Raw genomic sequence first — 12,844 nt, 5'->3', positions numbered from 1 at the left:
TAAGGCTTCACCCTTCTTTCTATGGCATGTCTTAGACGGAATATGTTGGATATGAGCCTCGGGAATAACTCTACCCTCCGGAATCCGCGCCTAAAGTTTTCTCTTTTTCAATCAGTAGAATTGAACTAAAAAGTGTGCAAAATGTTGGAAGAATTTCCTAAACCTCTAGAACTCGCATAAATAGGACCCGACTACCCTAAAACCCTCACAAGTAATGCCATGACATTTAACATATGTAAATTTGGTACGCCGCCTCATTTGACCCGAGCTGGGCCCATGGTCCCCGGATTTTCCTTATTGTTCCGTTTGATTTATTTTGAAGCAGAATCCAAAGAAACCCTTAATCCGTATTCCGTTCACCGAATGACAAGTACTGTAACTATGCTAACGAAGATACTCCTATGATGACAATGATAATGATGATGTTGAGAAAGAGAATATGCCTACGACAAGTACGACAAGAATGATTCCATGACTAAGAGTCTTGAGCTAAGAATCCTATGTGAATATGAAAGTGTTATACTAGTTCTTGAACCTCAATTCTATTCCTTAGCTATGACACTAGTTTCTAAAAGACTTCAAAGCATATTAGTTGGCGTTTATAATGCCCATGATTTCATTCTATGCTCTCTCTTAAGGCTATTTTCCGTTGGTGGTCTCACCTTAAAATACTCGTCCCTTCAAGGTGAGACAAAGTGACCATGATTATTCCATAATGTAATCGGAGGTCACCGACCTTATGTCACTCCGATGTTCACATGACTTTCTTTGGGCTCTCATGCATGCCAATTGTATGACACATGTATATGAATGTGAATTTGTGTATGTATATGGGGAAAGGGGAAGGGCCACTGTTGTATCACCACCTGATTCAGCTGGATTTCGTCCCGGACGCGGGATGCCCGGACGTGGGATATGGGAGAGCCGGATACGGTGTCTGTATATGTGATATATATATATATATATATATATATATATATATATATTATGTTGGGACACTGTTGGGGAGGGGGGTGGGAGAGCCGATGTACGCGGCGTCTGTGAATGTAAATAAAGAACACCGTTTTCTGAAATGTTCTGTTTTCCGTATATATAAAGAAGAAGCACAGTTTTTCTGAATAAGAAACTAAGCATGCATGGCATCCGCAAAAGGGCATTCATATGAACAGGTTACATCTGTCCCAGGATAATCTCCATATGTCTATTCCATTATTATTCATACTGTATATTCCTTTATTATCTTACTATTCATGTCTTACATACTTAGTACATTACTCGTACTGACCCCTCTTCTTCGGGGGCTGCGTTCATGCCGCGCAGGTACACCAGATGAGCCACGGCTATCATAAAAGATGTTCCAGCGGAGTTGGCAGCTTCCACTTGTTCTGGAGTGCTGCCGAGTCAGAGTATCTGAGCTATGATGTTTGTTTGATGTTAGAGACTTTACAGACAGACTCGTATGTATTGGGTTGTCAGTCTGTAAGCGGCTCCAGCAGCCGATATGTTATTATGTTCATGTCACGAGTCGTATATGATGTCAGATTTTACTTATGAAAAAATAAACAAAAAAAATAATAATATGTGGGAGAGCTTACTATGTATTTCTTTCTTAATTGATTCAAGAGTTTCTATATGTAACAAGATTCAGCGGGTTCGCTCGGCTCCAGATATGGGGTCGGGTGCCCATCACACCCTAGTAAAGTCGGGGTCTGACAAGTTCGTTCACTTACGTACCAACAGAATTTTTTTTTTCGAGGTGTAACAAATGGTCATATCACCCGACTTCGTCCATTCATATAAAATGGCCATTTTCATGATCTTAACATCATTTATAACACATTCATATCACAACACAACAAGAATCATGGTTCAATTCAAACTATCTCTCAAAATGTCACTATTTATCATTCATGACCCATTTTTCTATACTCATCTAATGTCCAAATATTTTAACTCTCAAATACCTTAAACAACATATATATACCATAAATCTTACCTTAGATGTTGTAGGAACGAGCCTTGGTGGAAAAACTCCACTTGAGCAAAAACCCTAGTTTTCCTTCAATAAGATCTTCTTGTCTTGAATGATCTTAATGGGTTTCCTTACATTTGATTCACTTGATTTGTGTTGTTGATAACTAATAATCCTTGAAATCTTGTGGAATAAATGTAGAGAGATGTTTTAGAGAGAAGGGATGAAATGTGGAAATGAAATAATAAACTTGGTCCCTTATTTAATAACCCAAAATCTGATCTTAAATGAACAGCACAGTGGTCGTAAACTTGGTTTACGGTCCGTATTCCAGTTTACGAACCGTCCTACGTGGTCGTGTTTAATCATATCAGAACCAGAAACTCAGGCTCAGACGTGGTGATTTACGGACACAGTTTACGGGTCGTAAACCACTTTATGGTCTGTATTTTGGGTCGTATTTAACCATTTGCTCATTTGATAGAAAGTTGAAGTTTTGGACGCCAAAATACGACATGGCAGTTTACGGGCCGTATACCACCTTACGGTCCATATTTCATTTTACGTGCAACTGGCCAGAATGCAATCGTGCAACTTTTCACATTTCCAAAACCTATAATTAGTCTTTGTGGAGCATAACCTATCTCTTATTGCAATTACCTTCGGAATCTTACTTAGGGTCGTCAAACATTGTGTCTTACTTATGGAAATATCGTATACACGTACTCCTCACTAGATCATTCACTTGCGTACCAACGGAAGATTTTCCGAGGTGTAACATTCTCCCCCCCCCCCCCCCCCCCCCCCCCCTTAAGAACATTCGTCCTCAAATGTTAAAGTCTTCGGGGATTCTATAGAAATTTCGCCAGAGTTTCCCCTATAAAATGGCACTACCAACCTGTCACAACAACCCCAAATATCATCGCCTCACAGGGCTACGTCACAATATCAACATATCTATGGCCACACACAACCAAAAGCATGAAAAGGAAATCACACATACCTCATACCGCTGATGTTTCATCTTTAATCTCTCCCAAGGGCTGAAATAAATGAGGGTATCTGGATCGCATACTTTCTTCCGCTTCCCATGTCATTTCTTCTCATTTACTGCTTCTCCATAAAACCTTAACTGAGGCCACTTCTTTGTTTCTAAGCCTCCGTACTTGCCTATCTAGTATGAAATTGGGTACCTCTTCGTAAGACAATTTCTCTGTCACTAGCACATCATTTACTGGGACGATCCTAGTAGGATCTGTAACACATTTTTGAAGCATTGAGATATGAAAAACTGGGTGAACTGACTCCAAATCCGGAGGTAGATCTAACTCGTAGGCCACTTTTCCCACTTTGCGCACAATCTCATAAGGTCCAATTTACCGTGGACTAAGCGTCCCCTTTTTGTCAAATCTCATTACACCTTTCATCGGTGACACTTTCAATAATACCCAATCTTTCACTTGGAACTATAAGTCTCTTCGGCGATTACCACATAGGACTTCTGACGACTTTGGGCTGCTAATAACCGATCTTGTATGAGCTTGACTTTCTCTATGGCTTGCTGGACCAAGTTTGGCCCTATCAGTCTGGCCTATCCTGTTTCGAACTGTTATATCCCGTACTTTCGCATGTTCGGGAAAATTCGAAATGATTTTGATTTGCAAGGAATGAGGCCATATGTTGATATGAATTCACATAGGTGAGTGTTGTTCATGAAAAATATTGGTGTGGGAATACGGAGGAAGGCCAAGGGCAAAATTGGAACTTCGGAAATTAGTTTCGGGAATTATAAAAAATAAGATTTCTTTGGAATTGGGCTCACAAAATAAGGGATAAAATTAGGCCCAAAAGAAAGGGGGTGGCCGGCCAAAGCTATGGCCCAACCCATGATTTTAATAATTTTCCATGTGCAAAAATTATATAAGGGTCACTATCCATTAGAATTTTCAAGAAACAACAAAGAGAGGACAAAACAAAAGATGAAGGGCAAGGGAAAAGAGCTTTCGGCCATGGCTATGGAAAAATAGCCATGGGAAATCTTGTTCTAAAAATATTTTTCTTGTGGTATTTATACTAATTCAAGGTCCCTGTACAACATGGTGCAATTATTTGGGAAGAAAGGGCACTAGTTTCTTCAATGGGACAACATATTTGAGTGAAGAAGTTGAAGAGAAAAGGTAAGAATTCATTCCATATTATTATGTTATAAAGGTTTGTTTGTGTTGTAGTATATGGAAATGAGTAGAAAGTGTGGAAAAATGGAAGTTTGCAAAGTGGGTATGGAATATAGAATGTGGCCGTGTGTGTGAGTTATTGTATAGGTGTGATTAGTTGAATTTTATGTTGCATTCTAGTTGTGTGTAGGATGGAATGTATATTGAGAACGAAAGTTGAATGAATTTGATGGAAGTTGGGAAAAATGGAGTGTGGCCGTGTGATGTTGAAATTGGAATGGAAATGAATCACTTTGTTTAATATGTTAATTGTGTTAATGTGATGCTTGCAAGGTAAATGAAGATGAAATGATATAAGTTTGCATTGAAATGGAAAGTAGAAGTTTATGTCGTTTTATGATGATTTTATGACATTATGAAAATGGAGTTGTTAAGGATACAATTATGATGATCATTGGTGGATTTGGAAGATGGAAACATGTTATGAATATGTATGCCAAAGATTAGGAGTTTTGAATGAAATATGGTTTTGGTGGAAAATTGTATATTTTGTATATCGTGTGAATATTTTGTGAAAACGATATGAAATGCTTTTAAACCATATGGTGATGACCTTGATTAATGATGAATAGGAAAATTTGAGATTAGTTTGGAAATGTGAAGTCGGAATGAACGTTATTGCATTATGTCGGAAAATAGAACTAGTTGCCTTATATTGTGCTATATTGTCGTGATTGTGGACATTGTTGATGTTGTTGGGTTGTTGTTACTACTATTTGAGCCGAGATGATTCTCGGGGGTGCTATATTTATAGGGGAGATGCTGCCGAAATTTCGGTAGACAAAATGAAGTTAAGTGCATTCTTAAGTCTTGGAAATTCTAATTGGTAACAATGACCAATTGCAGATTTTGGACGAAACGGGAATCGAGTTTGAACGAGCGTACGAAGTAAGAAAGGTATGTAAGGCTACCCTATTCCTTCCTTTGGCATGCCTTAGTATGCTAGGTCGATATCGGAGCCCCGGGAGCAATCCGGCTCTTGGAAACCCGAATTGGAAATTAGGTACTATTCATTCAATTGAATTGAAGCATGAAACTCTCATTTGTGTCGAAAAGTGATCTAATGTCCGAAACTTGTATAAATGTGATCGAATTGTATCGAAACCTCCATGTATGATCCCATAGACCCCAAATGTCCGTAAATCATATCCGCCACCTCGACTTGACCCGAGGTGGGCCCGCTAAGTCCGAAACCCTTTTGTTTGCCCTATAAGGTTCACTTTGGCATAACGCCGGTAAAGGACTTTCGTTTATGAATTTGACTATCGTAAAATAATGTTTTGGTCGCTACGATATCTTAAACTATATTTTGAACCACAACGACCATTTTGGAAATATTTTTGTGAAATGAACCCCGTTTGATTAATTATCCGAATTATTTTGACTATTGGGTCAACCTATGATTTTATCAAGCTTACAAAAGTATTTCGACATTCTAACTTACATTTTTAACTATAAACATAGTTTTGGAAGAGCCTTTGTGAAATAAACCCCGTATTGACCATTGTTCGGACTAGTTGGATTAACGGGCTGACATATAACTATATTGGGCCCTATAGCTATTCCGATCCATAAATTGCGTTAGCCGTTCATGACGTCGCTCGTGCCCATTATTATGATATCGTTCACCGGTCCTTCGGGCTGGGTTATTGATCGTGCGCACTATGACAATTCGACTGCATGCCCTTTTATTGACACGAGTATCCGAGCATAGGTGTTCCGATACAAGTACTCCGTTAGAGCTATTTTGACATTAGTATTCGGATATGAATGTTTTGATCGAGTAATCCGTTACGAATATTCCGATAGTATGTTCAATCACTCTCACCAGTCTTATAAAAATGCTTGGACATGTGAAATGACTCTAGACGTTTTGTGTTGAAACATTCCATCGTGCCATCCAAAGAGTTATGTATGTGCCTTATGACTACTGTCCGATTCCTTGGACTGATCCGTCAATCGAAATCTGTTTTGAAACGTTCATAATGATTCTGTGGTAAACGTATCCGTAAATATCACGTATCAATTTTGATCGTTCCGAATTACGTCTATAATCCTCCAATGTCAATAAGTGTTTGTATCTATCGAGTCTGAAAATATGTGTATCTGGTCTCTCACTACTCCGTTCGTGCAAGCCCTACCACTATTCACTGAGCCGGACCAAGATATGTTGTCATGCGCTATTTCCCAATGTTGCCTATGGAGTTCTGAAATAAAACCGTGAGGGGTGGTCTGGGCTGAGCTCGATCCCCAAAGCGGATAGTATCTGCGCTGTGTGATTTGATACCAGGCAGACGCGTTGGGAGTGTACTGGGCCGAGCTCGAGCTCCCGAGACTGGTCCGAGACCCGTGTACTGGGCAGAGGTCGAGCGGGAAAAACGGGCAGTTTCTGCATGGGATGACCACTGTACTGGGCCGAGCTCGAGGTGGCATACCCCTTGTAGACGCGTATTCTGATATGACATGATATGATTTGATACGATATGTTTGTGTATGGTGTGACCACTGTACTGGGCTGAGCTCGAGGTGGCACACTCTTTGTAAACATCATATGATTCACAGGTGGCAACATCTGATCCGATACGCTACGGCGTTCTGATATGGCATATGACTCTATATAACTCTGGATTATGATTCTGTCTATCAGCCTGGAATCTGATTCTGTCTGTCCATCTGAAATGTGATTCTGTCTATCCGTCGGGAATCTGATTCTGCCTGTTCGTCTGAAATATGATTCTATCTGCCCGTCTGGAGTATGATTTTGTCTGTCCGTCTGGATTTTGATGCTGTCCGTTACGCCTCGGTCTGTCCGATACGATTATGATTCTATTCGTACACTTCGGTCTATCTGATAGGATTATGGTTCTGTCCGCTACCCTTCTGTCTGTCCGGCTAAATTACGTTTCCGTATGTTGTACTTCTGGTAATCTGATCCGGACCACGACTCAGTCTGTTCCATTCTGTACCTCTGTCTCTGATTATGATGGTATCAGTTACATCTGTGCCCCAGCTCTGTGCGATGATTCTGTCAGCTAAACTCGGTATGTTTGTCTTGGATTTGGATTCGATTATGCCTGTATATATTTCTGTGCTTCTGGTCCGGGCTATGATTATACTTGTGATATTTTTTCTTTACATACTCGGTACATTTTCGTACTGACCCCCTGTTCTTCGGGGGCTGCGTTTCATGCGGCGCAGGTACTCCCAGATGAGCTAAAGTTATTACAGAAGATGATCCAGCGGGGTCAGCAAACACCATTTGCTTCTGGAGTGTTGCCGAGTCAGAGTCCGTATGTTTTGGTTCTGGATTATGTTAGAGACTTTGCAGATAGTGTCGTGAGTATTGGTTGTGCGTATGTAAGCGGCTCCATCAGCCAATATGTAGGTCTGAGTTACGTAACGGATTCTGTATGATTATATGTATATGTTTGATTTAAAAGAATATTTCTGGAAAAAAAATTACTATACATTTTACCCTATCCGATTTCGAAAGTTCGATGTGATTTTCTGTGTAGCAGGCGTCCGAGGGTTCGCTCAGCCCTAAGTAAGGGTCGGGTGCCCATCACACCCTCGAAATGTCGGGGTGTGACATGAACCACCCATATGGGGACCTACACTTTCGCCCATATAAAGCTTCATACGGTGCCATTTGGATGCTAGAATGATAACTGTTATTGTAAGCGATTTCAATGAGTGGCAAATGATCATCCCACCTCCAAAATCAATCATACAAGCCCGTAACATATCTTCAAGAGTCTGAATGGTACGTTCAGCCTGTCAATCCGTCTGTGGATGAAATGTCGTGCTAAGGCTCACTTGGGTCCGTAGACCCTCTTGGAAAGACGTCCAAACGTTAGCCGTAAACTGAGTCCCTCTATCAGAGATAATAGATACCGGAACACCATGGAGTCTCACTATCTCTTTAACATAAAGCCTTGCATAATCTTCTACCACATAGGTCGTTCTGACCGGTAAGAAATGAGCTGCCTTTGTGAGCCTTTCCACAATCACCCATATGGAATCATACTTACGGTGAGAATGGGGTAAGCCAGAAATGAAGTCCATGTTAATCATTTCCCATTTCCAAGATGGGATTTCTATAGCTTGCAACAATCCACCCGGCTTTTGGTGCTCGATTTTCACTTGTTGACAATTGGGACATTGAGCTACGAATTCCGCTATATCTTTCTTCATTCCATTCCACCAATACATAGACTTAAGATCGTGATACATTTTCGTCGCACCGGGGTGAACAGAATAACGAGAACAATGAGCTTCTCCAAAAATCTGGTGGCGTAAACCTACCACATCGGAACACATAATCTGCCTCGGTATCGGAGAACTCCGTCTCCTGAAATATCAAATGAGGATTCCTCTTTCTGAGGGAGTGTATCTCTGTACTGCATTAGCATGGAATCTTCGTATTGTCGATCTTTCACTTCTGCTACTAGCGACGAGACTGCTGAATTCATAATAGTAGCTCCCTTGCTACCTGAGTCCACTACTCGAACTCCTAGGCTACCTAACTCTTGAGCTCACGAGCCATTTCTCTTCTCTCTGGTCGTACATCAGATAAACTTCCCATAGATCTGCGGCTAAGAGCATCAGCTACAACATTTTCCTTTCTAGGGTGATACAAAATATCGACATCATAATCCTTTAGCAATTCCAACCATCGTCGTTGCCGCAAATTCAACTCTTTCTGCTTGAAGATGTACTAAAGACTCTTATGATCTGTGTAAATATTCACATGGACACCATATAAATAATGTCTCCATATCTTTAACGCATGAACCACTGCGGCCAATTCTAGATCATGGGTCGGATAATTCCGCTCATGTTTCCGCAATTGCCTTGAAGCATACACAATCACTTTACCATGTTGCATCAATACACAACCTAACCCAACACCATAAGCAACGCAATAAACAACATATCCTTCCAATCCCTCTTGAAGTGTCAAGACTGGTGCAGAAGTCAATCTACCTTTCAACTCTTGGAAGCTACGTTCACAAGTGTCTGTCCATTGAAACTTTGCCGATTTCTGGGTCAACTTTGTGAGCGGTGAAAAAATAGAAAAAAAAAACCTTCAACGAATCTCCTGTAATAACCTGCTAAGCCAAGAAAGCTACGAACCTCCGTAGGAGTTGTGGGCCTTGGCCAAGTTTTCACGGCCTCATCTTTTGACTATCCACTGGAATGCCATCGGCTGCAACAATATGCCCCAAAAATGCCACTGAGTTCAACCAAAACTCGCAGTTGGAAAACTTTGCAAGCAACTCTCGAGTTCGAAGAACTCCGAGGACAGTACGCAAATGATCCGCATGTTCTGCCTCGGATCTAGAATACACCAAGATATCGTCGATAAATACAATCACAAATAAATCCAGGAAAGTCCTGAAAACATTATTCATCAAATCCATAAATACTGCCGGTGCATTAGTTAGCCCAAATGACATTACCCGAAACTCAAAATGACCATATCTTGTTCTCAAGGCTGTCCCAGAGATATCCTTCTCCCTAACTCTCACTTGGTGATACCCGGACCTCAAATCAACCTTTGAAAACCATTTGGCACCTTGCAATTGATCAAATAAATCACCAATCCTCGGAAGAGGATATTTATTCTTAATCGTCACCTTGTTCAATTGCCGATAATCAATGCACATTCTCAAGGAGCCATCTTTCCTTCGGACGAATAGTACGAGTGCTCCCCATGGGGATGAACTAGGCCTAATGAAGCCTTTATCAAGCAAGTCTTTCAATTGCTCCTTCAACTCTTTCAATTCTGCGGGAGCCATTCTATAAAAAGGAATGGATATCGGCTTAGTGCCTGGCAACACATCAATAGCAAAATCAATCTCCCGCTTGGGAGGAAGGCCTGAAAGCTCTTTCGGGAACACATCCAGAAATTCATTTACTACGAGAACTGTCTGGAGAGTCGGTGATTCAGCTTCTACATCTTGAACACGAACTAGATGATAAATGCAACATTTCGTGATCATTTTCCTTGCCTTAATCTACCTTTTGGTGACGGCGTATTCCCTTTCCATTCTAAAACTGATTCTCCCAGAAATTGGAAACGAACCATTTTCATTCGGCAATCAACATTGGCATAACAAGAAGCCAAGCAATCCATGCCCATAATAACATCAAAATCCACCATTTCTAGCTCATGCAAACCGATCATGGTACCGCAATCAAAAATCATAATTACACAATTTCTATATACCCTATTAGCTATTACTGATTCACCCACGGGTGTGTACACCTCAAAAGGTTTGATCGACTTTGGTTCGACCCTAAATCGACCCGCAATAAATGGAGTAACATATGACAATGTGGAGCCCGGATCAATCAAAGCATATACATCAAGAGAGAATACCGATAATATACCTGTGACCACGTCAGGAGAAGACTCAAGATCTTGGCGTCCAGACAAACCATAAACACGGTGCTGAGGACCGCTAGAGCTGGGAACTCTCCCTCTGCCTCTACCATGGCCCATTGGCTCATGTGAACCTGGCCCCATAGGGCGCGTAGAAGACGAAGACCCGACTATCGACCCTGAAGGATGGGTCCTACCTCTGCCATGAATCGAGGGGCAATCACGTATAATATGGCCCGGTCGACCATATGAATAGCAACCCTCTAAACCCAATCGACATTGACCCCAATGCAACTTCCCACACTGGGGACATCGTGGTACGGGTGGCCTTGCCTGACCTGAATCGCCTCTGAACTGAGACCCTGAAAAACTCTGACTCAGCCCGGAACGAGTAGACCTATCAAACCTCTGGCCTGAAAACTGGAGAGGTGCACTGGTCCCAGAATAGCCTGCATACCTGGAAAACTGCTGCCTGTGCCCGCCTCTGAACTCGCTCATCGGACCTAAAGATCTGGCCCTTTTGCCTTGTACCCTATCGTGCTCGCGCTCACTTATTTGCTGTTGCAGACTTTCTTCCAAGTTCTGAGCATGGGCCTGAATGCGTGCCATATCCATATTGTCCTGAAGGGAAGCAGTCAAGCACCTATCCATCAAATGCGGCCCTAGGCCCTTTACAAAGCGGTGCACTCTGTCACCCATATCCGCTACCATGGCCGAAGCATACCTAGCCAAGGAATAGAAGCGGAGACTGTACTCTAAAGCACTCATGCTACCTTGCCTCAAATTTAAGAATTTATCGGCCCTAGCTCGTCGAACCTCTGGAGGCATATGATGTCGAAGGAAAGCATCAACGAACTCCTGCCATACCGGGAGAGATGCATTGGCCCCCCGTGAAACCATCCAAACCGTGTACCATTGGATCGCGACATCTCTCAATCTATACGACACTAATTCCACCGATTCAGTGTCCAAAGCATGTATCAATCGAAGCGTCCTCAACATACCATCGATGAAATCCTGAGGGTCCTCCTCCGACTTTGACCCAAAGAATTACGGAGGGTTTAAGGTAATGAAATCACGGGCCCTTGCACTAACAGCCCTATCACCTTGCCCTGTACTTTGCCTCTGAGTTTGGGCCGCAACTAACTGAGTAAGCAAATGTATGGCCACTTTCACATCTTGGCCTGAAGCGTTCGGTGGAGGACCCGGAAGTGCTGGAGCTGGGGCTGAGGCTCGTTCACGCTCCTCAGTAATAGGCTCTGTCTGGGAGGACTGAGATTGATCCGCATTCTGGGACTCACATTCCTCTACTACCGGTGGCGGTGCTCTTTCAGCCAGCTTTTCTGCCACCGTCTTGCCCTTTTGGGCTGTTGTAGCTTTTCTCTTTCTAGGCATTTTTGAAATACACAACACCCGATTAAGGAACAAGAATTTCTTATATCATAGCTCTATCGCACGATTCTTATGAAGAAAAAAGGTCATTTATTCCTAAAATGTCCGCAGCTTCTTGTTTATAAGTGTGGCGCACAACACACCCATAACCAAGAATCTACTAGACACGGCTCGTAGACACGCCCTAGGACTGAACTTCTCTGATACCACTTTTGTCACGACCCGTCTAGAGGGCCGCGACGAGCGCCCGGTGCTAGCCCACCTGGGCACCCCTTGGCTTGCACTTATACTTACATATGGTGAGCCACATAATTTAACATACTTCTATTCATTCATCGTGCTAGTCCCATTGGACAACAATGCCTTTATATCATGATTGGCATCTATGCCACGTCAATGTACATAAGCCGACAAGGCTAACAAAATGATAAACAAATTATAGGCCAACAAGGCCAGACATATCTAACCATATACACATGACTACGAGCCTCTAAGGAGAGTACAACACATCACATGAGCGGGACAGGACCCCGCTATGCCCATAATTGTGTACACAAAAGAATATGTATCTAAAAGCTATGGCTCCGAATGAAATGGAGCTCTTCTAGGTGGTCTCTGAGAATACCGCTATTGATCGAGCCTGTCTCCCTGTGCACCTGCGGGCATGACGCAGCGTCCACAAACAAAAGGTCGTCAGTACGAAGAATGTACTGATTATGTAAAGCATGATCAATATCAATGTAGAAGCATAATAAACATCATAAGAATAGCACAAGATGGGATGTGGTAATATTATCGCCATGGGCACTTACTTGCCTTTCATAGAAAATTTCCATTCTAATGTGTGTTTGTGCTCAT

The sequence above is a fragment of the Lycium barbarum genome, chromosome 5 (assembly GCF_019175385.1).
Source record: "Lycium barbarum isolate Lr01 chromosome 5, ASM1917538v2, whole genome shotgun sequence".
NCBI lineage: Eukaryota > Viridiplantae > Streptophyta > Magnoliopsida > Solanales > Solanaceae > Lycium > Lycium barbarum.
The sequence above is the reverse complement of the archived record's forward strand: the minus strand, read 5'-3'. Positions refer to the sequence as shown.